Source organism: Staurois parvus, unplaced genomic scaffold (assembly GCF_062004578.1).
Source record: "Staurois parvus isolate SC_StPar_1 unplaced genomic scaffold, SC_StPar_1.0 ptg000071l, whole genome shotgun sequence".
Lineage (NCBI taxonomy): Eukaryota > Metazoa > Chordata > Amphibia > Anura > Ranidae > Staurois > Staurois parvus.
In genome coordinates, this window is record NW_028317867.1 from 3,480,001 (window position 1) to 3,504,319 (window position 24,319).

At 41.6% G+C, this 24,319-nt stretch overlaps 1 protein-coding gene across 1 annotated transcript in view; it reads right to left on the minus strand.

Moving 5' to 3' along the window:
- CLOCK (clock circadian regulator) overlaps positions 1-24,319 on the minus strand; it is a 144,884-nt gene that overhangs the window by 77,739 nt on the left and 42,826 nt on the right. The window contains exon 2 of the mRNA XM_089669267.1: positions 685-794. The gene's annotated coding sequence lies outside the window, so the exon portion shown is untranslated. The remainder of the gene's footprint in view (positions 1-684; positions 795-24,319) is intronic.

Below are 24,319 nucleotides of genomic sequence, written 5' to 3' on the forward strand. Positions count from 1 at the left end.
CAGGAGGTGGTTAACAGGCACTGCATTGATGCATTCATACAATTTCACAGTAACCATGAGAAAAAACATGAAATAAAAGAATTTGAGTAGTTCACCAACTGTGTGATTAACCTAAAATCGGTTCTGATATCGCTGCTTTACTAACCTGACAGCTTATTAATCTAAAAAGGAAACCTTGATTTGGTTTGCAAATATTAAAGATTCTAACTACCAGCAAGAATGAGTCGAATTCCTAAAGAGCACCTGTCATTTTAGATCCATCATGGCAGCGCTTGATTGCAGGCATCCACTCACCTGCTGCAGCAAAGTCCCTCACCTTGTTGTGTCACTGCTGCATCACCAGCAATCCCATTAAAGCGAATGGGACTGTCGGAGAGTCAACAGTGGATCAGAGGAAGAGCCGCTGCGGGACAGAGATCACAGTTGCTCTTTAAAAATGATGATATAAATCGAGCCTTTTCACTAGTGATTTAAATAGTGACTTAAATCAACTTGATTTAAACCAAATCCACCCCGATTCTGAGAAACGACCGAATATGGAAAAGCAGAACTGATCAAGGTTTTGTCCTTAAATTACTCTGAACGAAGATGTTCGGATAGAACTTTTTTTCAAAAAGCTATTTACATGATCCATGTGCAGTTAGTGGAGGAAGCAGGACTGTGCCATAACAGAACTAAAGTTACCTTGCTATATGTAGTCAGTGTGAATGATATTTTTTGCAGACAGGATGATCGGTAATTAGAAGTTAGGTCTCAATAAATGTCCTTTTCAGTAGCATTTTCAAACACAAATTCTGAAAAAAATAAGAAAGGGATTAAAAATAAGTAAAGAAAGTGAAAAAAAAAAAAAAAGTATTTGTCAAACACCAGAAGTATACAATTATTCTTTTACGCCGTTCATTTTTACAGTGCATCCAGAAAGTATTCACAGAGCTTAACGTTTGCCACATTTTGTTATGCTACAGCCTTATTCCAAAATGGATTCATTTTTTTCCTCAACATTCTAAGAAACAACCCTATAATGACAACATAAAAGAAGTTCATTTTGAAATCTTTGCAATTTATTAAAAATAGAAAAAAAAAAAACCATGTACATAAGTATTCACAGCCCTTGCTCAATACTTTGTTAAAGCTCATTAGCACCAATTACAGCCTTAAGTCGTTTTGAGTATGATGCTACAAGCTTGGCACACCTATTTTTGGGCAATTTCTCATATTCTTTGCACTACCTATCAAGCTCCATCAGGTTGGATGGAGAGTGTCGGTGCACAGCCATTTTCAGATCTCTTCAGGGATGTTCAATCGGGTTCAAGTCTGGGCCACTCCAGGATATTCACAGAGTTGGCCCATAACCACTCCTTTGTTATGTGGGCTATGTGCTTAGGGTCGCTGTCCTGTTGAAAGATGAACCGTCACCCCAGTCTAAGGTCCAGAGAGCTCTGAAACAGGTTTTCCTCAAGGATGTCTCTGTACATTGCTGCATTCATCTTTCTTTCGATCCTGACTAGTCTCCCAGTTCCTGCCACTGAAAAACATCCCCACAGCACTATGCTGCCACCACCATGCTTCACTGTAGGGATGGTATTGTAAAGGTGGTGAGCAGTGCCTTGTTTCCTCCAGACATGATTCTTGGCATTCAGGCCAAAGAGTTCAATCTTTGTTTCATCAGCCCAGAGAGTTTTGTTTCTCATGGTCGGAGAGTCCCTAAGGTGCCTTTTGGCAAACTCCAGGCGGGCTGCCATTTGCCGTTTATTGAGGAGTGGCTTCCGTCTGGCCACTCTACCATACAGGCCTCATTAGTGGAGTAATGCAGAGATGGTTGTACTTTCCTGAAGGTTCTCCTCTCTCCACAGAGAAACGGGTGTTTGGTTACCTCCCTGGCTAAGGCCCTTCTCCCTCGATCGCTCATTTTGGGCAGGCGGCCCGTTCTAGGAAGATTCCTGGTGGTTCCAAACTTCTTCCATTTACAGATGATGGAAGCCACTGTGCTCACTGGGACCATAAATGCTGCAGAAATTTTTCTGTACCCTTCCCCAGATCTGTGCCTTGATACAATCCTGTCTGGAAGGGTCTACGGACAATTCCTTAGACTTCACGGCTTGGTTTGTGCTCTGGCATGCACTGTTCACTGTGGGACTTTATATAGACAGGTTTATGCATTTCCTAATCATCAACTGAATTTCCCACAGGTGGACTCCAATCAAGTTGTGGAAACATCTCAAGGATGATCAGTGGGAACAGGATGCACCAGAGCTCAATTTTGAGTGTCATGGCAAAGGCTGTGAATACTTATGTACATGTGGTTTTTTCTGTTTTTTAGTTTTAATAAAAATTGCAAAGATTTCAAAAGAAACCTTTCACACTGTCATTATGGGGTATTGTTTGTAGAATGTTAAGGGAAAAAAAATGGATTGAATCCATTTTGGAATAAGGCTGTAACATAATAAAATGTGGCAAAAGTTAAGAGCTGTGAATACTTTCTGGATGCACTGTACATTCTCTACATGGTCTTAATAAGTTGCATGTTCTCAGTAGGACAACTCATTGATACTACAGTATGAAGAACACCTTGGAGAATACATATAGTGAAAGCATAACTGCACTTCCCATAAAATTCTACATATGTACTTGCTTCCTTCAGTCAATTGAGAAAAAAGCAATTCTTATGGGTTACCGTACAAACACAAACCCTTTTTCCAGCACAGAAGAAGTGAGTGCGGTTTTCTGGCTTAACAAGTATATCCAGCTGTGCTATACACAAGCTCCTCTTTCTGCAGATCTGGATGCCATTAGCAACTTCACAAATGCATATCTTTGTTACAGTAAAACTAAACAAACGTGTCATATGCATCTTTATTAATAAACAATATAAATAGAACCTGACCACTTCATCCCATAAAGCTGCATATGATCAGAATTCCAAAAATAAACTGGATAAGAGGTGAGTGCTGTAATATGGTACTATAAGTGATCGATAGCAGTCAACCAAGTTTTCATTACACACTATGAAGATACTGCTACGTACATTTATGACGTACAGTGAGCATGTGCCAGTATGCGGCCCATTTACACTCAAATACATAAGGAAGGGCCTTTTAATTCACATAGTAATTTGTATGCAGTAAACACCATGCTTTTAGACAGCCCAGTTCTTCCTTTGCTTTTTCTGCAACAAGCGGATTCTTGCTGCATATATCAATAGAACACAACGCGTGAACTAAAGGTCTAACGTGAAACAAATTTGTCTTGAGTTTAGGTAATCATTACTATTACACTATAAACTGAACTCCAAGAGATAAAAAAAAGACAAATTAATGTAGCACTGTGTTCAGAAATACATCAGAGGCTGCTTTCACACATTAGATTTTCTTCCATCTTTGAGTTATAAAAAGCAGAAGAAAAACAAATCCTATGGAACTCTTCACATTGGTCAGTTACGGGTCTGTTGTGTTTTTCAAAGTCCTGTTTAACCGCACCAAAAATGCAGCAGAGAAAAAAAAAGCAAAAACACATTAAAAAAAAAAAAAAGTACCCTTGGTTCCATTTTTGGTGCATTTTCTGATTCACATGTACTTTTTCCACATGTGCAAGACACACTGAAAACACAGTAAAAAGGCAACAAAAACATTTTTGCAACGGAGCAGTGTGTAAGCAGCCTAAAGATATCCATTCCTGGAGATACGGCTTTAGGGTTGGTCCACACTATAAAAACGCAGTCCAGATGCGTTCCAAATATGTTTCTACGTGTGTTTTTGGTGTGTTCCAGTGCGTTTTTGACGCATTCCAGTTAATTTTTTCCCCTCTTTCTTCAATTTAAATAGGGACATGTGCATTAGTGTGTTTTTGGTGCATTCCGGTACATTTTTCTGTGTTTTACCACATTCCAGTACAGTTCTGTGAAGGAAAAATGCAGCATGATAACAGTCTCTCTGCATCTGTGATATCCCCAAATCAATATGTATTCGTGCTCCTAAAATTAATCCACCTTCATAGAGACATTCTTTAAATCTGTGTGAACCTCAAAAAGAAAATTCAATATAGTGCATTATCCCTCAAAACATTGGGAAATATAATCACCCAGTGCTGATAAAGTGTCACACCACTTCGTGTTCACTTCTAAATAGCTGTATTAAACACCCTTACCCTATCAAAACTTGTAAAAACGTCTTCTAGTCTCGTACTAATCCACAAAAACCAATGCTCTAATCTGTCCTTTCCTCTATAAAATATTACCTCCGAAAAAACATAATAGTGCAATATCCTTTGGGATACCAAAAAGTGCTCCCCTTATATTGACGGTATAAGTGTAATGTGAATCCACTCCCCATCACCTTACACACCATGCACCTTACCGGACTAAACACGTCCACAAGTATAAATGGCTCTCCTCATCCGATCATCCCTGATCAGTTCAATCTCCATATGGCAGCATGATATGGGTCAAAACAAAGTCCTCATAGTGTAGTAAGTCATGGAAAAAGGGTCTAATTTATTAAAGTTATGCTTGCAATTAAACAAATGTTAAAATGCACTATCCTCCATTGTGAAGAACATGAATCCTCAGAAAATGTCAATCAGTGAATAAAACCTCAATCAAGATGGCCGCTCCGCAACTTCCAGTTTTCCATCTACATCAGACGTCACGTCCTTGACGCGTTTCGTCACTTCCGACTTCTTCACAAAGGGTGTGTGCGTCGGACAAGTGGCCACTTATATGCTCTCACTCCTTCCCTTAACACAGACTGATATCGCCATTTTGGAATACGGTATTGATCCACTGATAAAACAAATCAAAACCTCCAACTCGAAAGGGCCAGTAGCTAAATGGAACTATGTGTAATCCTCTATATCTATATTTTATAGGGACATAACTGGCATCATAATCTTTAAACGCACTTATATACTTTTACATATAATAACGACAGCAGCAATATATAATATTATGCCCAGCGCTATCTAGGTGGCATAAATCACATATGCACTATCCTTTCCTAATTAAAATAAATAATAAATATATAATAAATACACAATTCTTAATCATCCACTCGACTATCTAATAAATTAAATTAAATAAATTAATAGTAATTAGTAGGAGGAAAAATGCAGCATGTTCTACCTTTTTTCTGCAACTGAAATGCACTAGAACTGCAAGCACTGATGTGAACTATGACATTGGCAACCATATAACCTACTTTCTGTGCGTTTCGGATGCAGAAAAAAAGGCAACTGAAATGCATGTAGTGTGAACTGACCCTAAATGCTATAAACCACCTGCAACTCAGCAACACTAGCATCTTGTGACAAATGAGCCCTAAATGGATGCATATAAAAAGGTACATCCGAATATTTGTGGCAGCTCTTCCTGGAATGTCCAATAAAAACAGGAACGCAGCTCTAAAGCAAGATGTCATGTCATGTAAATATTACTCATTACTGGTGCCCTTTCAAAGCACCTAACCTTTTATCAAAAATGAAAGCTTTGTTGAACTTAGAGAGAAAAAAAGGCCAAAACGCATGTTTTAAATCTCTTTGAATTCCCAGGACAGCATTTTTTGGAAGTGTTTTTCTGCAACGCCATGATTATTTTGGCTGAAAGCACAGACCTTGGGGTAGTAATCTCACCCACAAACACCATGAACTTTAACCTCCTCATAACGTTCCTAAACTAATGAATGGATTGTGAAACAAACAAGGCGCAGAAGACAAGGGCCCATATCTCTCAAAGAACAATGGAAGTGACTGTTCTAGAAAGAAAGAAAGACAGTTTCTTGCCTCCATAAAAGCATATTACATTTTAACCATTCAGCATAAAGGGATCAGGTAGATTTTAAAAATGTGAGAAGAAATACTGCTCAACTTTTAGTGGAATTTCAGCTATTTTTTTTCTTTTAGAAAATTTTGAATTTTATTATATATCTTTGTTGTAGTCTCTGTTCCTGTTAGGAAGATTTACACTCCTTTTCTCTCCTAGAGATTTTCTCCAAAGTACAGTAGAAATCCAATGTTTGACATCTCTTACTAGAGAAAAAAAAAAAAGTGTATTTTCCATTACCTCATAAAACCTATCTCCGGCAATGTGTTTTTTTTTTAATATATAAAAAGGCCCAAAACCACAGCTTGGGCATCAATACTTTGCTTCGACCAAAAATGTACACACAGTACTTTTTCACCACAAGAGGTCCTCAGTATTCTAAGTTGAATGACAGCCACAGTCAATCAACTGAGAAGACAGAGAACATACTACAAGTGCATAGCATCAAGGCCCCACCCCAGGAGGGGGTGTCACCATATTCCTAGTATATTCTGTATTCTTAGATTGTAAGCTCCATGGAGCAGGGCCCTACCAACCCTTCTGTATTGAACTGTATTGTCTGCCATTATATTGTAAAGCGCTGATCAAACTATTGGAGCTATGTAAATCCTGTATAATAATAATAATAATATTATTCCCAAGGACTGCCCACCACAGAAGAAGAGGAGCCTACATGTCACATGACTGGTCAAAACCCAGTAAAGTATACTTAAATAAATAAAAAAAAACAAAAAAAACAACAATTATATAAATCTGTCATACAGCATGCGGGAGCCTCCATGCTTGAGCGAAACACAATACCAGGAGTTGGGTTTTACTGAAAATGACTAAATATTAGTTTTCCTCTCACTTTGTTTTGATGATAACCATCACGGACATAGGAAGTGAAGGTGAATCTGTTCAATGGGGACACAGACAGCTAAAAAGCTTCTCAGGCATTGCAATCCCTTCCCAACCTAGAAAATGGTCGGAACAGAGATACAAAGCACTGGGCAGATGCTGGTTATATGAACGCTTGACAGGACTGAAAGTAATAATCTCATAATAGTCCCAATTCTCTCATAATAATAAGAGTATCTCTGCTTTATTTCGTTAAAATGGAAAATGCAGTGTTTGTAGTTATTATGCCACTAGAATCCCCAGGTGTAAGCTGGTGTCTGAGGTTAGAGGGATGGGTGCCATCATTTTACTGGTCATGTGACAGTGCTGGGGCCACCAACTAGTGTATATGAAAAAATAAAACTAAAGTGAAATTAAATATTAAAGAAAAAAAACCCACAAACCAAACATGCCATACTTACCAGCCCCGGTCGTCCTCTTCTTGGGTCCTCCGCTGATGCTCTTAGCTCCTACCTCCTGACAAGTCCTCCTGAGCTGCTGCTATGTGTGTCCATTCACACACACAGCTGTAGCTTGGTCCTGCCCCTTCTCTCCTCTCCTTAGCTCATTGGCTGTGATTGACAGCAACAAGAGCCACTCGTCCCCACTGCTGTCTTGGTCAACGAGGAGGGAGAGTCGCCAGAGAGCCAATGCTCTTGTGCACATCAGTGGATCATGATGGGACTCAGGTATTAGGTGGGCTGGGGGAGGCTCTTGCACACTGAAGGTTTTTTATCTTCATGCATCGAATGCATGAAGGTAAAAACCTTGAGCCTTTACAACTACTGTATTGTCTCCCATTATATTGTAAAGCGCTGAGCAAACTGCTGGCGCTATAAAAATCCTGTATAATACAATTTGTATGTCTGAAAAAACAGCACTTATTATATAAGTGCTGTTTTTCCAGACATACAAATTGTATTTCTGTCCACCCAGTTCTGAGATTTTGAGGGGAGAGGACCTGCTCTCTCTCTACCACAGTGTTATTTACACTAACAGGTTTCCTTTGCACTGCAGACCTGTGGCCCATTATGAGCTCATCAGTGTACTGCTTCTCTTCTTTGCTTCTTCAAACTGATGTCTTGGTTGTGTAACTTGTTATTTAAGGTGTAGCGATGGGAACGAGCAGGGGTGACATGTTGGAGGAAAAAAAATAAATAAAAAGCTTCTCCCTTTTACAGTCCACACTGCTCTCCTCTCCTACCAGCATGATACATGCACACCTGACTCCTTATACTACATTTAAAACAATACGTATAACAAAATATTTACAATTGCCAAAGTTGGATTTGTTTGCATCATTTATATGTTCTTGGGGACAGGCTTTAAGGTAACGGGATTAAAGAATGGAATATCAAAACATTATGGTTTATGAAATACTGTGCAAAAGTTGCAAAATATCACACCGTCAAATTTAAAATACAAAAAGATAGCAGTGAATCAAATTCATATACACAGGAACACAATTATAAAGCTGTAGGCCATCATAGGAGAGGTGACATTTTAAATGATACAGCAAATATTTAACAATATGAGTACGCTCTATATTATTATCATTATTATTATTATACAGGACTTATATAGCGCCAACGGTTTGCTCAGCGCTTTACATTATAGTGGGAGACAATACAGTAACAATACAGTTCAATAAAAAGAGGTATATAACTGCAGAATGTGAACGATTGCGCAAATGATTTTTCTATGGAGTCATCTGCCCTGATTGTATATGCTAGTGATGTAAACAGACATCACCATCTACCACTCTGTGCAATTGTGAACACCTCTCATTAAAGATCCTATTTTTATGCTTACTTTTTAACTTTTTCTGTACACTGTAATGCAAATGCGTTCAATCCTCCTTAGATCAACATCGAGAAAGTTTTGTACTGCCGCCAGCAGCGGGGTTCTAAGCCCCGAGCTCTTCCCTCCAGACACATGAATAAAGGAGGCAGAACAGTCTTAACCAACATGCAAATCAAGCAAGGCATGCATCCCATGAAACAAAGTGACTGAGCAAAGATAGAAAGATGGCAGCTCTGGTGGGAAGGAAAAGCTTGTCACAGTTATAGGAATCTCACTGAAATAGCATGTTGTGTAAACAGACCTGAAGGGATTTATCTGGCACGCGCTGTAAAAGACAGCAGAGTAAGTCAATGAACTCACTTGTGTTCCATTGTCCTAGTAACCTGCTGGCCCAGTTACCTACTTTCCCCGCAAGGGCTCAGTTCAGTGCACACAGCTTTAGGTTTTCGATTATATACAATAGCAGCGCAAAGAAGAGCAAGCTATTTTAGAATACAAGACTAGAAAGAGTGGCAGATGAAGAAGGCTATACAACAAAAAAGATAAAAATGTATAACAATTTCTGTTTAGCATTAATAAAATTGTTAAAAAAACTACTGCTTAGAAGCTATACATACACTATATTGCCAAAAGTATTGGGCCAGCCTTCCAAATCATTGGATTCAGGTGTTCCAATCACCTCCATGGCCACAGTGGTATAAAATCCAGCACCTAGGCATGCAGACTGCTTTTGTGAAAGAATGGGTTGCTCTCGGGAGATCAGTGAATTTAAGCGTGGTACCGTGATAGGTTGTCACCTGTGCAATAAGTCCATCCGTGAAATTTCCTTGCTACTAAATATTCCACAGTCACCTGTTAGTGATATTATAACAAAGTGGAAGAAACTGGGAACAACAGCAACTCAGCCACAAAGTGGTAGACCACATAAAATGGCAGAGCGAGGTCAGCGCATGCTGAAGAGCACAGTGCGCAGAAGTCACCAACTGTCTGCAGAGTCAATAGCTAATGACCTCCAAACTTCGTGTGGCCTTCAGAATGGCACAACAGTGTGTAGAGAGCTTCACAGAATGGGTTTCCATGGCTGAGCAGCTGCATCCAAGCCTTACATCACCAAATGCAATGCAAAAAAATCGGATGCAGTGGTGTAAAGCACGCTGCCACTGGACTGTAGAGCAGTGGAGACGTGTTCTCTGGAGTGATGAATCATGTTTCGCTGCCTGGCAATCCAATGGACATGTCTGGGTTTGGCGGTTGCCAGGAGAACGGTACTTGCCTGACTGCATCATGCCAAGTGTAAAGTTTGGTGGAGGGGGGATTATGGTGTGGGGTTGTTTTTCAGGGGTTGGGCTTGGCCCCTTAGTTCCAGTGAAGGGAACTCTTTAAGACGGCAGCATACCAAGACATTTTGGACAAATCCATGCTCCCCACTTTGTGAGAATAGTTTGGGGATGGCCTCTTCCTGTTCCAACATGACTGCGCACCAGTGCAAAAAGACATGGATGAATGAGTTTGGGGTGGAGGAACCTGACTGGCCTGCACAGAGTCCTGACCTCAACCCGATAGAACACCTTTGGGATAAATTAGAACGGAGACTGCAAGCCAGGCCTTCTTGTCCGACATCAGTGCCTGACCTCACAAATGCGCTTCTGGAAGAATTATCAAACATTCCCATAGACACACCCCTGAACCTTGTGGACAGCCTTCCCAGAAGAGTTGAAGCTGTTATAGCTGCAAAGGGTGGGCCAAGTCAACATTGAACCCTATATGTACTAAGGCTGGGATGCTATTAACGTTCATGTGCATGTAAAGGCAGACGTCCCAGTACTTTTGGGAATATAGTGTAAATACATGGGTGTAATGCATTCAGGTAGAAAATCTGCATGTTTTATGTTCTTGTGCGTTTCCTCCGGGTACTTCGGTTTCCTCCTACACTCCAAACATATGTTGGTAGGTTAACTGGCTCCTGTCTAAACTAGCCCTAGTATGTATGCATCTGATAGGGACCAACTGTAAACTCCTTGAGGGTAGGGACTGCTGTGAATGTACAATATGAAAAGCGCTGAGTAAATGGTCGGTGCTATATAAATACCTGTAAAAACAAAGAAATTGTAATCCACCCTGAGGTGGGAAACTTTCAGATGGAGGTAACAATCTGAACTTATAATACAACAGAATATTCTGTTGGACCAAAAAAAATAAAAAAAAATAAAAAGAGCAACCAAAAGTAAACAAATATGGGATTAAAGTAATAAACCAATTTTTACAGCTGTCTAACTTCTTTTTTATAACCAATACTTTTATGAGTACCAGCAGGTAATACTCCTGTGTCTTGATTTTCATTCGATTCCCTCATCCACACTAAACAAAGCACTCGGATGTATTTCTACTGTTGGCTATTATATTCAGCAGCAGTGGCACTCACAGCAGCTCTGCCGAATAGTAATACAATACAACCACTGATTGCCCGATAATTTTCCAACCAATTCAGTTGGCTTTTAAAAAGACTTCTGTTGAGCTGGGTGTTGCTTGGAGGGCCACCGAAGGCTTGAATTTTGGCTGATGCAGCAGAAAATCAAAATAAATTTGATCGTATATGGCAAGCCTGAGCAGCATCTTTATCGCTATCCACTCTCAGTTATGATCTGTAAAATTATACAAATCACAACCCTGCATTTTATGGAAGAAAAAAAAAAAAAAAAAACTTTATACATTCACAGTTGTTTAAGTTTTGTTATTGCCGTGGCCATAGTGCTTCCTGCGACTATAGCGTGGCTTTAAAAATGATCCACTTAGTCTTGTCTTGCACAGAAAAAAAAAAAAAAAAAAAGACCCATTATGAATAGTGGCACGAGTTCCAAGTAGTGACTATTTGTCACAAATTTGGGCTGCAGGTCAGATGCCTGTAGAAAAATCCATTTGACCATTAGAGGTCTTCCATTAGTAAACAGAACAGGCCCGGTATGTTTTCTTGCTTTAGCGCAGTGGTCTCCAAACTGCGGCCCAGGGGCCAGATGTGGCCTTTTGTTTACCTTTATTATTATTATACAGTATTTATATAGCGCCAAAAAGGTTTGCTCAGCGCTGTACATTATAGTGGGGGACAGAACATGAGACAATACAGCAACAAACCATACACGAGGGGTTCGAGGGCCCTGCTCTTTCGAGCTTACAAGGGAGGGAGGGGATAGTGGCACAGGAGGAAGTGGCTGTGGGGGATGGAGTGGTAGGTAAAGATCGGCAGTTAGGTGAGGGTGGGGTAGGCTTCCCTGAAGAGATGGGTTTTCAGGGTGAGCCTAAAGGTGAGGAGGGTAGGTGACAGTCTGATGGATTGGGGTAGTGAGTTCCAGAGGATGGGGGAAGTCCTGGAGAAGTCCTGCAGTCGGGCATGGGAGGTGGAGACCAGGGAGATAGAAAGTAGGAGGTCTTGTGAGGAGCGGAGAGTACGTGTTGGGTGGTATTTTGGTATTAGGTCGGTGAGGTAGTTTGGGGCAGCATTACGAATGGCTTTGTATGTCAGTGTTAGTAGTTTGAATTTGATGCGTTGGGCAATCGGGAGCCAAAGGAGGGAATGACAGAGGGGGGTGGCAGAAGAGGAGCGGTTGGTAAGGTGGAGGAGTCTGGCCGCTGAGTTCAGGATAGACTGAAGCGGGGATAGTCTGTGATGAGGTAAGCCAGTGAGAAGGGAGTTGCAGTAGTCCAGGCGTGAGATAATGAGGGAGTGAACGAGTTGTTTGGTAGTGTCAGGGGTTAGGAACGTATGTATTTTGGAGATGTTGCGGAGGTGGAGCCTGCATGAGCTTGCTAACAATTGGACATGGGGTTGGAAGGACAGGTTTGAGTCTAGAGTGACACCTAGGACTTTGGCTTGCGGGGTGGGACTGATGGTGGCTTGGTTGGTCATGATGGAGAGGGTGGGGGGGGGGGGGAATCAGGAGCTCGGTTTTGGAAAGGTTCAGTTTGAGGAAGTGGAGCGACATCCAGTCTAATATGTCGTTCAGCAGGTGGGTGATACAGGCGGAGACTGAAGGGGTGAGTTGAGGGGTGGAGAGGTAAATTTGCGTGTCATCGGCGTACAGGTGATAATTGAAGCCTTGGGAGTGTATCAGTTTGCTGAGGGAGGAGGTGTAAATGGAGAAGAGAAGGGGCCCGAGGACAGAGCCTTGGGGGACCCCAACAGAGAGGGGGAGAGAGGGTGAGGTGGTAGCATTATAGGTAACGCTGAAGGAGCTTTGGGAGAGATAGGAGGAGAGCCAGGAGAGAGCGGAGTCCCTGATGCCGAGGGAGTGTAGTTTATCAAGGAGGAGGGGGTGGTCAACTGTGTCGAAGGCCGCGGAGAGGTCAAGGAGTAAGAGGACTGAGTAATGGCCATTAGCTTTGGCGGTTAGCAGGTCATTAGTGATTTTGAGTAGGGCGGTTTCGGTGGAGTGTAGGGGACGGAAGCCAGACTGTAGTGGATCGAAGAGGTTGTTGTCAGTGAGGTGGGTTCTTAGGCGATTGAGGACTAAGCGCTCAAGGAGCTTGGAAGTGAAGGCAGCAGGGAGATGGGTCTAAGGTTGTTCAGGTCAGTGGGGTCCAGGGAGGGTTTTTGGAGTATGGGGGTGATGTGCGCGTGCTTTAGGGGGGAGGGGAATGCGCCAGTAGAGAGGGAGAGATTGAAGATGTGGGTGAGGGAGCGTAGGATGGAGGGGGAGGGTGCCCGGAGGAGTTGTGTGGGGACAGGGTCAAGGGGGCAAGTGGTGAGGCGGGCTTCTGTGAGGACCTTGGTGACCTCCTCAGTGGTGGCAAGGCTGAAGGAGCAGAGTGTTGGGGAGGTGATAATGTGCGGGATGTTAAGTGTGGTGGGGGGTAGGGCGGTTGCGAGGTCAGAGGAGGGGATAGTTGGAGGGGTTATAGTGGGAGGGAGGCTAGGTGGGGAGGTAGGTGGAGCATTGGCAATGTTCTTACAGATTGCGTTGATCTATTTTGGAAGTGAATGGCAATCTCGTGGGCGGTGAGTGAGGTACTGGGTGGGGTGGGAAGAGTAGGGAGTTGAAAGTGGAGAAGAGCCGGCAAGGACAGGAGAGGGTGTTGATGAGGGTTACGAAGTAGGTTTGTTTGGCGGCGTGGAGGGAGGAGGTGTAGGTGTAGCCCTTGGTGCATTATTCCTCTCACCGACACAAAAAATGAGGCACTGATGGGGCACCGTTGCTCCCGCTGACACCAATGGTGGGGCACCGTTGCTCCCGCTGACACCAATGGTGGGGCACCGTTGCTCCCGCTGACACCAATGATGAAGAACAATTCCTCCTGCTGACACCAATGATGGGATATTATTCCTCTCTCTGACACCAATGATAGGGCACTATTCACTGATGGAGAACTACTGCTGCACTGACATGGGCTCCTGCTGCTGTCAATCAAATCATGTGGTGAAGGAGCAGGGGTGGGAGTTTCGGTCTATGGACACAGGCAGCACAAGTAACCCCAAAAGAACCCAGGAGTGCTGGCGGGCGACCCCAAAAGAGGAGGATCGAGGCCACTCTGCAAAACCATTGCACAGAGCAGGTAAAATATAACATGTTTTTTGAGGTTTAGAACCACTTCCAATGATTTGTCTCATCTCTGATATATTCTGCTGGAGAACTTGTTCTTTTGAAAACAGAATTACTGACCAGATCAACAGATGAAAATAAAAGAAAGCAAGCCTAAAAAAGAAATTGAATGTAGCCATCACATCTAAGAAATGGTAAGCTGCAATATAATCAATGTTTTACTTTTGGCTTGAATACCACTTTATGCAGATCATTATGTCCCTAAGCACATTCTATAAGCAGAATGCATAAAAAGACAATAGTACTGTGTACAAAAAAAAAACAAAACAAAATAACTTCTCTAGTTACAGCACATATCATAATTCTCACCTAGTCACAGCACACCCAGATTTTTACCCCTTGTAAATGAGGCTCTCTTTGGAAGCTGCTAAATCACAAAAACCTCAATGTTCAGACATAGATAGAAAGTATTGAAGGTGCAGGAGGCATGGTAGATAGGAAATATATTTTTATCTTTTTCTAAAACAAATCTGCATATGAAAATACAAATCTGGATGGATGCAATAGGCAAGATCGCCATGGTTTCTTTCCCCCAGCTTTAAAGAATTGCATAAGGAGCTCAAAGAGCTAGGGGAGGAGAAACAGCAACACACAGGTCTTCCCAGTGAATGGTTGTGTTGGGGGTGTCAGGAAAAGTCTGATCTTTGGAGGAGAGCGAGTTGGGCCTTCAGCACAGCTAGAAAACCGGCCATGCTTTGCTCTCATACCTAGTGTGGTCAGTTTTTAATAGGAAAGCAGAGGTACTGGCAGGACACCATGCATTTAACACAAAGGAAGCAATACAAAGAGAACAGGATACTTTTCACACAAGTACATGGTACAGCAGGCACATATCAGGAACATATTGGGTCTACATACTCTTAAAAATCAAGTTTTTACTTCCTGAATGCAATGCAACTCTCACTATACAGACATGCTGGCTGTACATAAAACAGCTGCTTTCACTTTAATGAGGATATTGACCTTCGCTCTTGTCCCTGAACAAACTCTATGAACTCAATGACATATGAACCCAACAAAATGGGAATGTGCATCCGTCAATAAAGCAGTAAATAGTATTCAAGATCTTTTATGACTTTGAACTCTGCTGGAATAACTCCTCTAAAGAATAACGAATTGAAAAGCGAATACAGCAGATGAAAGCCTTCTGGTATCATACAGTTTAGACTAGCCTCTCAACCAATTTTTTGTGGTACCCTGGGGTTCATCCACAGGATACTTGGGGTTCCTAGAACTGTGGCAGATTGACAGATTGATAAGAATTGCTAACACCACTTGGTCCTGAGGCTAATACCACTTGGCAGAGCAAGCTGAAAAGTACTAACGATCTTTTATTAGGGATGCGCAGATACCAAGTATTTTCACAAGTACTTGTGAAAATACTACAGATACCTTAACCAATACTTTGCAGTGTGATTTGCATTAATGGACACAAATTGCACTGCAAATATTAGCATGCGATTAGCACAGGAATGCAATTTCTGTCCAAATCGCATGCAGCAGCTAACCAATCAGATGCTATCTAGCCCGAACTGTTATTGCTGCAAGGACAGGAAAGAAAGTGGCGGGGATTTGAATCCTCTCCTACCACTGACACTCAGCATGGGATGATTGCAGGGAAGTTTCCCGCACCACTCCAGCATGAGCTCGGGCTATGACAAGCCTGGGTTCACACAGGAGCAGTGCAGAAACTGCATGCGATTTGGACAGTGTAAAAAATGACTATATATATATATATATATGAGAGAGTGATATAAATGAATAGAATACAAGATGTTAAACAAAAAAAATTATATATTTAAAAAATAAGTGAGGTGTATAGACTCAAAGAAGTCCAAATAATATTAATTTATCCATCAAACAGTTCTTCAAAATCTTCTTAAAGGATGACCACCACTTCAGAAATTAAATTGTGAAAAATAAGGGGTACCCCCCACTCAGGTGTACACTCACCAGCAAGTGTTGCCTCCCACTCTCATGGTTGGCAAATTGGCTTAATAGACATTCTTCAATGGAAACGAGATTAACCAGACCATAATATTCCAATCTCCTTCCCTTTCAGAATGACCAAGAACATAGAACAGTAGCTCAGGAATTCCAATATTTCAACAATAGAAGTAATTATCAGGGACTCCTTTTTCTTCTCAATACTTCACATGATGTGCCAGCCTCCATATCTTCACCCACCGAGTGTCACAACCATCAAGCCATCCTAGAGCGGCAACACTCTGGTGTATTAGACAGTCTGTGGACGGCTTTATTACGGTCAATGGTCCCTATTTATTTCAGGTACTTATTTAGTGCTGTCAATTTCCGCAGCGCTTTACATATATATTGTACATTCACATCAGTCCCTGACCCTCAAGGGGTGTACAATCTAAAGTCCCTAATTCACATTCATACATACACATACTAGGGACAATTTAGACAGGATCCAATTAACCTACCAGCATGTCTTTGGAGGAAACCGGAGTACTCGGAGGAAACCTACGCAGGCACAGGGAGAACATGCAAACTCCAGGCAGGTGGGGCCGTGGTTGGGATTCGAACCAATGACCCTAGTACTGCCAGGCGGAAGTGCTAACCACTAAGCCACTGTGCCGCCCCCTATAGGAGTAAAACAGGTTAGTACCAAAAACATATGTCAGGTGTCTTGAACCATACAGCCCAAACTCTGAATTCCCCAGTAGATACAAGAAACCAGCAGGTGGCCAACCGATCAGTGTCCACCCATTTCCAAAATATACTACTACAACTTATATTTTATTCATGATCAAATGCTGGTGGGCTGAAGTCTCAAGAGCAATGGGAGCGGATTATTTCACTGGCTTGGACACACTGAATGTGTGGCCAAAAATATATTAAAAAGAAAAAAAATTCTTATTCATATTATGTGTACAAAAACCTCTGACAGTAAACTGCAGAGAAGGAACACTGCTCTGTGTGGAAGTAAAGGGCTGACACACCTTCGGATTGCAGGGCTGACCACGGGTATGTTCACAACAGTGTGCTGGCTAGTAAAACACTTTAATGCTAGGCTTACACCTATGCAGTTTGCGCTTGATCCGTTTCTGCAGTGCTTTTTGCGGTGTGTTTTGCGTTTTTGCTGCATTTTTTTTTTCAACTTGTTGCTGGGCAGAAAATGCAAAACTCATCAAAAAACGCACTACATGCTTTTCTGCAGCGTCTCCATTGAAGTCTAAAGAAACAAAAATGCAACGTTTTGCATTTCAAAAAGTCCCTGACCCTTTCCAAAAAATGCACCAGGTCAAAACGCAGAGATGTGAACCTGTTCCATAGGAAATCATGTTAAATGGACTGCTGTACGTTTCTGGAAAGCGGAAAATGCATAGGTGTGAACCTAGACTAAGGTGTGTTACCATAAACACATAGCAGTGTGTACCAATGTGGTGGTCATTCAACAAACAATACACATTGCACTGCAAAACATGACAGATCCCAGTGACCAATACATTGCGGTCCATTCAAAGAGAGTGGATTTTCAACCAAGTCCGGACACTTTCACCCCCTTCCTGTCCAGGGCAATTTTCAGCTTTCAATGATATCACACTTTGAATGACAATTGCGCGGTCATGCAACACTGTACCCATATGACATTTTTAGCATTTTGAGACAGATAAAACTCTATTTTGGTGGCATTTATTCACCATTGGGATTTTTTTTTCTATATAAATGAAAAAGTCCAAAATTTTAAAATTTTCTTATAAAATTTGGCAAATAAATCTGTCTTCATAAAGCTTGGCCAAAATGTATTCATCTATCTTTTTAGTAAAAAAAAAAAAACCCAAATTAGTTTAAACAATGTAAAAAAAAATTAGAAAAATTCTTATAGATTATATTTTTTATATTTATTTTTTTTTAATTTTTAACATTTTGTCACCCTAGCAGTACAGTGTCATCGTAGGGACACTGTACTATTTGTGGGGGGTGATGAAGATTTTTTTTTTTCTTTTTTTACACGGATTGCTTTTACACCCATAAAGGCTGTAAAAGCAATCATTCTCCCTCTCTCTGGCTACATTCCTGCAGCCATTGAGAAATACTGTGTGAGCTGTGATTGGTCACAGCTTGTCACATGGTACAAGGCTGTTGTGAATAGCCTTGTACCATGTGATCTCTGCAATCATTCACAGATTTCACTAGTAGTAAGCAATGATGTCAGGAAGTGACAGTTTACTACTATTCATATGATCACCGATTGGCCAATCAGTGATCACATGAATCGGGACCTCACACAGAGGTCCCGAACAGCGATCTCCGGGCACTGATCGCGGTGCCGTGCGATCCCCGGGAGCACGCACAGGCAATGGATGTGGGGGGACGTTTAGAAACGTCCACCCGCATCGGCAGCGTTCCCGTCTGGCTGTTTATTGACAGGGACCGGACGGGAAGAGGTAAATGCATTGCACATAAACACGCATAGGTGTTAAGGCAACACATTGATGGTAACAGGTCCTAAGCAGGGGTTGTGCCGGACCACTTAACAGCAGTGGCTTTTCTCGCAGACTGCATTCACAGAATCTGGTGCACTTGTACATGGTAGCCAATCAGTTTCTAACCTGAGCTTGTTCAATTAAGCATTAGCAATAAAACCTGGAAGCTGATTAATTTCCAAGAAGTACACAACATTCTGAGTGAACCAGCTTGAGTAAATATACCCCCCAGTGAGTGTGTGTAGTTAAGCCACATCCACTAAAACAGAATGACCATTTTGGGGTGTACTTGGCCTTTAAGAATCAAGTCCTTTTATTTCCCAGAAAACTGTATCAATGACACAGTGAAATGCATCCTTCTTGGACACTGCTCATTACACACAAGAGTGAACACAGCAAAACTAGGCCATGTCACTTGTAATAAAAGCACCAAATGCCAGCAATTTGAAAAAATAGGTAACTAAAAACACTTGCGAGACATAAATGTACTGATTAGATGTATTAAGCAGCCAGCTCAGTCATATTTTACCTTCCATCTACAGCAATGAAAACTGGAAAAAGTGAATAGAACCCATTTGCTTCTGTAATGTGCCATCTTATGAATTAAGTGGGGTAAAAGTGGTTCTCCTAGCAACTAAAGCTAAAATTAACCTGTGCAGGATTGATAACAATAAAAAAAAAAGAAAGAAAGAAAGAAAGAAAAAAAAAAAACTCGCTCCCTGTCGCATACAGTACATCACAATCAGATGCCTACTAAGCCAGTGTTTCTTTTTTCAATCAATGTACCCTTTAAAATTATGTACAATCTTCAGACACCTACAGCGGATATAAAAAGGATATTTAACCCCTGTTAAATGTCAGGTTTCTGTGATGTAAAAAAATGACAAAGATAAATCATTTCAGAACCATTACTTCCCTCCACCTAAAAGATTTCAGAGTTGTACAGTTTATACGTCACATTAAAGGCGGAAAAAGTTCTGAAATGATTTATTTTTGTCTAATTTTTTTACATCACAGAAACCTGACAGTTTAACAGGGGTGTGTAGACGTTTTATATCCACTGTATTACAAAATGTAAAAAAACTAAAGAAATATTCTTAGAGTGCAGCAACACTTGCACATGAAGCACACCCAATGTTAGAGGTGATTTATTCTTCCAAAGCAAATACACTTTTGCACACTGGTACTGACTAGTATGCCATTGTTTCTCTTCTCCCTCAGTTTCTCTCCATCACTCAGCTAATATGACCCCAGTGATGAAGGAAAGGGGCAAGGAAGGGGCAAGCAAGAATGCTGTGCAGTTTCCCGATGTTCTTTTCATAAACTGATGACATCATTGGTTGTTATGTCACCAGCTACTAGAAGGTTGTAATGGTGAACAATGAAAACCTGTGGCTTTGTGCAAGTAAAAGGAAGGCTTGATCCACCTGCTGGCTTGTATACATTTTTTGGACAGTTTGTAGGCATTTTGTCAGGGCACCCCTGGAGAAACCTGAAGGTATCCTTGGTTGAAAAAGGCTGTGCTAAGCAACAACTGCTTAACCCCTTGGTGCCGGCACCTCCTGGCCCTTTAAGGGTTTTTAGAAGCCGGGAGGTGGGGCAGAGTTTTAGGGTCACGTGACCGTCATGATTCGCCATCACATGATTGGGAAAGATCCCGATCGAAACCTTTCCGTGAGTACCGGACATGTGTGCTGGGAGCGCGCACTCTCAGCACATATGTTTTGCTTAATTGCACACAAATGTGCGCCCCCTCGGCATCAAGGCCCAGACGCCGGGAGGCCGTACATTTGCATGCGGCCGACGCCAAGAGGTTAAAGAGGAACTTCTCCCTTACCATTAATTTTACAACAAAGCTGCCTTTAAAAATGTTTTGTAATGGCAGTCTACAAAGAGTTCTAGAGAATTGCAGGATTTTTATTCTTTGCTCACTTTATTTTCCTTTTCTTTCTTTAGGGTCATGGTGGCCATTTTTACAAGGGGCAGATGAATCCAGCTGCCTTTGCTTCCTAGAACTTCTGAACTAGAATACTGCATGGAACTCTGGGTCTGCCTCCTGGTCATGTGACAGGGACTTCCCAGGATGCAGTTGTAAAGGGAGGCCAAAGTTACATCACCAGAGCCTAAAAGAAACCAGGAAGTGGAAAAACAGTAATTGCAAGTAAAAGCAAACAATATTTAACTAACGAACGTAAGATGATTTCATATAAGCATGCAGAGCTGTGTGCCGAAGTGAAAACGGGGAAAAATTCACTTTAATAACTAATACATGCTTAACCACCTCCTGTTCATAGTATGTATTTATACATCCTCGGATGAAGAGAGTGGTGATATCATGATCATGGCTATAGCTACAGGCATGATTGTTTTTTTGTTTTGTTTTTTTAAGAGCAGGCAATAGGCTTGCATGTAAAAGTGATCCAAGTGGCTATACAGCCATCCGATGACATTTACAGGCAGCAGAAGTGGGTCCCTCTCCTCCCGTTGCTGCCTTTACCAACTTTCATTGTTCCTCCCCTTCTGTGACAGTAGAAACCGGAAGCCACAAGGATTTTGTCACTTTACTGGCTTGTAAAGCATCTGATCAAACCGATCTCAGTTTGATTAGATGCTTTGGAGGCCAGAGGAGATATAGTGTCTAACAGACCCCAGATCTCCATAAAGAGGACTGGTCACGGCCCGTGCTACCACAAAGAAGGTTGTACCTCCCTACCTCCCTTGTAATTGCATGAACGTTTAATCAAAATAAAAATGTAAAAAATAAAAAAAACAAGTGTGCCTTTGACTGCAGTACCTTCCAACACACATACATTAACCACAATGGTGTGAAGAGATCATGACTGAATGAAAATATGGAGCCATATGTGCAGACCCAATTACATACCCTGGTAGCCTTCCCTCTCTGCCCTACCTTCCACACTACATTCTCTGGCAGTTGCTTCCCCAATGACCACTACTACAGGGGCTTATATTGTCTGTTTCTCAGTAAACTGTACTGATGCCAATTACCAGCAAGACAGAAAGTGATGGGAAATCCCAAAATTTAGAGTTGTTACCAGAATCGAGAGTAATTCCTTCGATGGGAATGCCTGTTGGTGTGATCATGCATTTGGTATCTGTTTTTACCTGGTGATCTGGCCAGCAACACATCTCCTATATTAGAATGCCTCCAGGGGTACCTTTAGACAGCAGCATTGTCAGTCTGGGAGGAGGCGAGTGTTCGATGCACTAGCAGATTTAAACACACTAAAAAAACCAAAGCCAAACTCCAGCTCACATTTTATAAGCTGTACAGCAAACAGTTTTTCTCTTTTGGGACAAAGGTTTTTACATTATTAAAAACTGATCATTGTAAGCACCCCTGCTAGTGTTGAGTCTCATCTCTGTAACTGATACATTTGCTGGACAGCTTGTTCTTTTGAAAAACAGACTTACTGGCCAGATTGAAAAAAAACCTACAGAAGAAAATGAATGCAGCCATCACATCTAAGAAGTGGCAAACTGTGAAATAATAAATGCTTGCTTTTTGGGTTTAAAACCACTTCAAATCTCACGTGTGTAGCTCTAGACACCTTCAACTGCTCTCTCCACTGAAAAAAAACAAAAAAACAAAACTATTTAGGGTGCAAGCACACTGACTTAAAAATTCACACCAGTTCCCTTAGCACAAAAAAAAAAAAAAAACCCCACAAATGAGAGCCAATTTTCAGCAGTTTTCTCACCAGTGTTTAGGTGTGATTTGCGTTTTTTTTTCTCTCAGAAAACTGCTTTCAAAAACGGAAAACGTTTTTTTTTCTGCCTCTAAACGCCAAGCATAAAATATGCCTCTAAAATGTCCTAATGTACATGGACACATAGGATACATTGAGCTGCTTCTACAGGCAAAACCCAAAACTCCTGTAGAAGCAGCGTTTTTTTAAAGCTAGTGTGCACTTACCCTTACAGAGATTGATAGTTTAAAGTGTATGAAAACCTCAGACATGAAATATGAACAAAGCATATTCCTCTACAGTGTATACTTGTCTCATTAACCGTTTCTGCGCAGCCCTATAGCAGAAATACTGACTTTGCAGTTCCGGGTAGGGGGCGCGTGTGCCCTACCAGCGCCGCCATTCGCATCCTCGGCTGTCAATCACTGGGACTCAGCCGGTGATTCACAGCCGGCAACTGGAGATAGATCTCCAAGGATTTCTGACAGGGAAGAGACCTGTATGTAAACAATACAGATCTCTACCCTGTCAGCTCCCTGCACACTGCTTTGTATGGCTCTGCTGCGTCATTGCTCTACTATCAGCATGAATCACTTCTGACAAGTTTTACTGACACCAACAGAAAAATGGTGACGGGAGGGACCTCCAGCAGATGGACAGCTCTGTTCCTGTGAGCAGTGTGGAGGGGGGGTGTCGCTTCCATCCAATCAGCTCATAGAGCTCTCCTCACTGAGCTCTGCAGTGTAACTTTAGCTCCCTGCCCCCTTTGACAGCTTTGCAAGCTTTATAAATTCTGCACTTTGAATGTATGTAGCAAAGACTACAGATAAACAGATACAACTTATGTAGGAGGATTTGTTTCATCTCGATGTATCACAGGGTCTATGTAAGTGTTAACAACCACTTTCAGATAAAATGTTATAAGGGCTGAGATATTTGCAACAGGAACTACCAGCACTGTCAACGTAAAGGACATCACTAGTGGAAATCAAAATCTTTCTATCTCATGCTCAGGTAAGGCTGGCATGTGAATTAAATTTGAAAGGAGTTTACAAGTACCACCAATGGACTAGTATATACCTGCTTCAAGACTCCGGTGGCAGGAAAGCCTGTTCAAATGAATGTTCATTTCACCACTGCAATAAATATTACATTGCAAACCTAGTTGGTGCCTGTAGCAAGTGAGGGCTTGTCTAACACAAACATGGTTCTGTGACAAACTCACTGAATGCAAAACAGAGAAAAGTGCCAGCTGGCATAAAATCCAACAACTCTTCAGGACTTTATAATTACAGTCACCACTCCTAGCTAACAATAATTAAACGATAGTCAAACAAAATACGTTTTACCAAGACATCATGAAACCTCTTTTCTAGAAATGGCCTCCTGGTTACAAGACTACAAAATATTACTGAACTGATCACATGGCAACAGATACATTCACATGCTAGACTACAAAACACACTTTGCACTCTAGCCTGGCATGCTTTCGTTTTTTTCCCCACTATCAAGAACCATGGCAAAATCCCTGCATTAATCACAGCAAAGAGTGAGACTACGCAAAGCAGGTTTAGCTATGTAAAGTATGACCTCAAATCTCTAGTGTTTACAGTAATTGTAAAGGATTTTTTTTTTTTTAAACAAACATCTCTATACTTACCCGCTCTCACTGAATTGCAGAGCGGCCCCGAACCTCCTCTTCTTGGGCCCCTCACTGATGCTCCTGGTTCCTCCTCTCTCACAAGTGCCCCCAAGGGAAGCCACTTCCCATGGGGGCACTTGTGTGTGCTCGCTGTTACATACATTTCCTTTTAACTGGATGGAACAGAATTTACAAAAGCTACAACTTGTACTTTAATTTACTAATGAGCAATACTTCAGGGGAAACACGAACACAAGTGGAGCAGGGGTGAAGGCAAATGTCAACTGCAGACTGTAATTAGTGGAAATGGTATGACACATTTGCTGCTTTAAAGTAAAACATGTATTTAAGTAGATGAAAATCAAAAACATGCTGTTTTTAGGTATTGTCAAAATCGTGGTCTTCTGAGACTAAACAAAACTAATAAT